Source organism: Lepidochelys kempii, chromosome 23, assembly GCF_965140265.1.
Source record: "Lepidochelys kempii isolate rLepKem1 chromosome 23, rLepKem1.hap2, whole genome shotgun sequence".
Taxonomy (NCBI): domain Eukaryota; kingdom Metazoa; phylum Chordata; order Testudines; family Cheloniidae; genus Lepidochelys; species Lepidochelys kempii.
In genome coordinates this window covers 2,494-7,500 of record NC_133278.1, presented here as the reverse complement: position 1 = coordinate 7,500, position 5,007 = coordinate 2,494, and positions in this window count along the sequence as shown.

Below are 5,007 nucleotides of genomic sequence, written 5' to 3'. Positions count from 1 at the left end.
GGTTAGGGTTAGGGTTTGGTTAGGGTTAGGGTTAGGGTTAGGGTTAGGGTTAGGGTTAGGGTTAGGGTTAGGGTTAGGGTTAGGGTTAGGGTTAGGGTTAGGGTTAGGGTTAGGGTTAGGGTTAGGGTTAGGGTTAGGGTTAGGGTTAGGGTTTAGGGTTAGGGTTAGGGTTAGGGTTAGGGTTAGGGTTAGGGTTAGGGTTAGGGTTAGGGTTAGGGTTAGGGTTAGGGTTAGGGTTAGGGTTAGGGTTAGGGTTAGGGTTAGGGTTAGGGTTAGGGTTAGGGTTAGGGTTAGGGTTAGGGTTAGGGTTAGGGTTAGGGTTAGGGTTAGGGTTAGGGTTAGGGTTAGGGTTAGGGTTAGGGTTAGGGTTAGGGTTAGGGTTAGGGTTAGGGTTAGGGTTAGGGTTAGGGTTAGGGTTTAGGGTTAGGGTTAGGGTTAGGGTTAGGGTTAGGGTTAGGGTTAGGGTTAGGGTTAGGGTTAGGGTTAGGGTTAGGGTTAGGGTTAGGGTTAGGGTTAGGGTTTGGTTAGGGTTAGGGTTAGGGTTAGGGTTAGGGTTAGGGTTAGGGTTAGGGTTAGGGTTAGGGTTAGGGTTAGGGTTAGGGTTAGGGTTAGGGTTAGGGTTAGGGTTAGGGTTAGGGTTAGGGTTAGGGTTAGGGTTAGGGTTAGGGTTAGGGTTAGGGTTAGGGTTAGGGTTAGGGTTAGGGTTAGGGTTAGGGTTAGGGTTAGGGTTAGGGTTAGGGTTAGGGTTAGGGTTAGGGTTAGGGTTAGGGTTAGGGTTAAGGGTTAGGGTTAGGGTTAGGGTTAGGGTTAGGGTTAGGGTTAGGGTTAGGGTTAGGGTTAGGGTTAGGGGTTAGGGTTAGGGTTAGGGTTAGGGTTAGGGTTAGGGTTAGGGTTAGGGTTAGGGTTAGGGTTAGGGTTAGGGTTAGGGTTAGGGTTAGGGTTAGGGTTAGGGTTAGGGTTAGGGTTAGGGTTAGGGTTAGGGTTAGGGTTAGGGTTAGGGTTAGGGTTAGGGTTAGGGTTAGGGTTAGGGTTAGGGTTAGGGTTAGGGTTAGGGTTAGGGTTAGGGTTAGGGTTAGGGTTAGGGTTAGGGTTAGGGTTAGGGTTAGGGTTAGGGTTAGGGTTAGGGTTAGGGTTAGGGTTAGGGTTAGGGTTAGGGTTAGGGTTAGGGTTAGGGTTAGGGTTAGGGTTAGGGTTAGGGTTAGGGTTAGGGTTAGGGTTAGGGTTAGGGTTAGGGTTAGGGTTAGGGTTAGGGTTAGGGTTAGGGTTAGGGTTAGGGTTAGGGTTAGGGTTAGGGTTAGGGTTAGGGTTAGGGTTAGGGTTAGGGTTAGGGTTAGGGTTAGGGTTAGGGTTAGGGTTAGGGTTAGGGTTAGGGTTAGGGTTAGGGTTAGGGTTAGGGTTAGGGTTAGGGTTAGGGTTAGGGTTAGGGTTAGGGTTAGGGTTAGGGTTAGGGTTAGGGTTAGGGTTAGGGTTAGGGTTAGGGTTAGGGTTAGGGTTAGGGTTAGGGTTAGGGTTAGGGTTAGGGTTAGGGTTAGGGTTAGGGTTAGGGTTAGGGTTAGGGTTAGGGTTAGGGTTAGGGTTAGGGTTAGGGTTAGGGTTAGGGTTAGGGTTAGGGTTAGGGTTAGGGTTAGGGTTAGGGTTAGGGTTAGGGTTAGGGTTAGGGTTAGGGTTAGGGTTAGGGTTAGGGTTAGGGTTAGGGTTAGGGTTAGGGTTAGGGTTAGGGTTAGGGTTAGGGTTAGGGTTAGGGTTAGGGTTAGGGTTAGGGTTAGGGTTAGGGTTAGGGTTAGGGTTAGGGTTAGGGTTAGGGTTAGGGTTAGGGTTAGGGTTAGGGTTAGGGTTAGGGTTAGGGTTAGGGTTAGGGTTAGGGTTAGGGTTAGGGTTAGGGTTAGGGTTAGGGTTAGGGTTAGGGTTAGGGTTAGGGTTAGGGTTAGGGTTAGGGTTAGGGTTAGGGTTAGGGTTAGGGTTAGGGTTAGGGTTAGGGTTAGGGTTAGGGTTAGGGTTAGGGTTAGGGTTAGGGTTAGGGTTAGGGTTAGGGTTAGGGTTAGGGTTAGGGTTAGGGTTAGGGTTAGGGTTAGGGTTAGGGTTAGGGTTAGGGTTAGGGTTAGGGTTAGGGTTAGGGTTAGGGTTAGGGTTAGGGTTAGGGTTAGGGTTAGGGTTAGGGTTAGGGTTAGGGTTAGGGTTAGGGTTAGGGTTAGGGTTAGGGTTAGGGTTAGGGTTAGGGTTAGGGTTAGGGTTAGGGTTAGGGTTAGGGTTAGGGTTAGGGTTAGGGTTAGGGTTAGGGTTAGGGTTAGGGTTAGGGTTAGGGTTAGGGTTAGGGTTAGGGTTAGGGTTAGGGTTAGGGTTAGGGTTAGGGTTAGGGTTAGGGTTAGGGTTAGGGTTAGGGTTAGGGTTAGGGTTAGGGTTAGGGTTAGGGTTAGGGTTAGGGTTAGGGTTAGGGTTAGGGTTAGGGTTAGGGTTAGGGTTAGGGTTAGGGTTAGGGTTAGGGTTAGGGTTAGGGTTAGGGTTAGGGTTAGGGTTAGGGTTAGGGTTAGGGTTAGGGTTAGGGTTAGGGTTAGGGTTAGGGTTAGGGTTAGGGTTAGGGTTAGGGTTAGGGTTAGGGTTAGGGTTAGGGTTAGGGTTAGGGTTAGGGTTAGGGTTAGGGTTAGGGTTAGGGTTAGGGTTAGGGTTAGGGTTAGGGTTAGGGTTAGGGTTAGGGTTAGGGTTAGGGTTAGGGTTAGGGTTAGGGTTAGGGTTAGGGTTAGGGTTAGGGTTAGGGTTAGGGTTAGGGTTAGGGTTAGGGTTAGGGTTAGGGTTAGGGTTAGGGTTAGGGTTAGGGTTAGGGTTAGGGTTAGGGTTAGGGTTAGGGTTAGGGTTAGGGTTAGGGTTAGGGTTAGGGTTAGGGTTAGGGTTAGGGTTAGGGTTAGGGTTAGGGTTAGGGTTAGGGTTAGGGTTAGGGTTAGGGTTAGGGTTAGGGTTAGGGTTAGGGTTAGGGTTAGGGTTAGGGTTAGGGTTAGGGTTAGGGTTAGGGTTAGGGTTAGGGTTAGGGTTAGGGTTAGGGTTAGGGTTAGGGTTAGGGTTAGGGTTAGGGTTAGGGTTAGGGTTAGGGTTAGGGTTAGGGTTAGGGTTAGGGTTAGGGTTAGGGTTAGGGTTAGGGTTAGGGTTAGGGTTAGGGTTCAGGGTTAGGGTTAGGGTTAGGGTTAGGGTTAGGGTTAGGGTTAGGGTTAGGGTTAGGGTTAGGGTTAGGGTTAGGGTTAGGGTTAGGGTTAGGGTTAGGGTTAGGGTTAGGGTTAGGGTTAGGGTTAGGGTTAGGGTTAGGGTTAGGGTTAGGGTTAGGGTTAGGGTTAGGGTTAGGGTTAGGGTTAGGGTTAGGGTTAGGGTTAGGGTTAGGGTTAGGGTTAGGGTTAGGGTTAGGGTTAGGGTTAGGGTTAGGGTTAGGGTTAGGGTTAGGGTTAGGGTTAGGGTTAGGGTTAGGGTTAGGGTTAGGGTTAGGGTTAGGGTTAGGGTTAGGGTTAGGGTTAGGGTTAGGGTTAGGGTTAGGGTTAGGGTTAGGGTTAGGGTTAGGGTTAGGGTTAGGGTTAGGGTTAGGGTTAGGGTTAGGGTTAGGGTTAGGGTTAGGGTTAGGGTTAGGGTTAGGGTTAGGGTTAGGGTTAGGGTTAGGGTTAGGGTTAGGGTTAGGGTTAGGGTTAGGGTTAGGGTTAGGGTTAGGGTTAGGGTTAGGGTTAGGGTTAGGGTTAGGGTTAGGGTTAGGGTTAGGGTTAGGGTTAGGGTTAGGGTTAGGGTTAGGGTTAGGGTTAGGGTTAGGGTTAGGGTTAGGGTTAGGGTTAGGGTTAGGGTTAGGGTTAGGGTTAGGGTTAGGGTTAGGGTTAGGGTTAGGGTTAGGGTTAGGGTTAGGGTTAGGGTTAGGGTTAGGGTTAGGGTTAGGGTTAGGGTTAGGGTTAGGGTTAGGGTTAGGGTTAGGGTTAGGGTTAGGGTTAGGGTTAGGGTTAGGGTTAGGGTTAGGGTTAGGGTTAGGGTTAGGGTTAGGGTTAGGGTTAGGGTTAGGGTTAGGGTTAGGGTTAGGGTTAGGGTTAGGGTTAGGGTTAGGGTTAGGGTTAGGGTTAGGGTTAGGGTTAGGGTTAGGGTTAGGGTTAGGGTTAGGGTTAGGGTTAGGGTTAGGGTTAGGGTTAGGGTTAGGGTTAGGGTTAGGGTTAGGGTTAGGGTTAGGGTTAGGGTTAGGGTTAGGGTTAGGGTTAGGGTTAGGGTTAGGGTTAGGGTTAGGGTTAGGGTTAGGGTTAGGGTTAGGGTTAGGGTTAGGGTTAGGGTTAGGGTTAGGGTTAGGGTTAGGGTTAGGGTTAGGGTTAGGGTTAGGGTTAGGGTTAGGGTTAGGGTTAGGGTTAGGGTTAGGGTTAGGGTTAGGGTTAGGGTTAGGGTTAGGGTTAGGGTTAGGGTTAGGGTTAGGGTTAGGGTTAGGGTTAGGGTTAGGGTTAGGGTTAGGGTTAGGGTTAGGGTTAGGGTTAGGGTTAGGGTTAGGGTTAGGGTTAGGGTTAGGGTTAGGGTTAGGGTTAGGGTTAGGGTTAGGGTTAGGGTTAGGGTTAGGGTTAGGGTTAGGGTTAGGGTTAGGGTTAGGGTTAGGGTTAGGGTTAGGGTTAGGGTTAGGGTTAGGGTTAGGGTTAGGGTTAGGGTTAGGGTTAGGGTTAGGGTTAGGGTTAGGGTTAGGGTTAGGGTTAGGGTTAGGGTTAGGGTTAGGGTTAGGGTTAGGGTTAGGGTTAGGGTTAGGGTTAGGGTTAGGGTTAGGGTTAGGGTTAGGGTTAGGGTTAGGGTTAGGGTTAGGGTTAGGGTTAGGGTTAGGGTTAGGGTTAGGGTTAGGGTTAGGGTTAGGGTTAGGGTTAGGGTTAGGGTTAGGGTTAGGGTTAGGGTTAGGGTTAGGGTTAGGGTTAGGGTTAGGGTTAGGGTTAGGGTTAGGGTTAGGGTTAGGGTTAGGGTTAGGGTTAGGGTTAGGGTTAGGGTTAGGGTTAGGGTTAGGGTTAGGGTTAGGGTTAGGGTTAGGGTTAG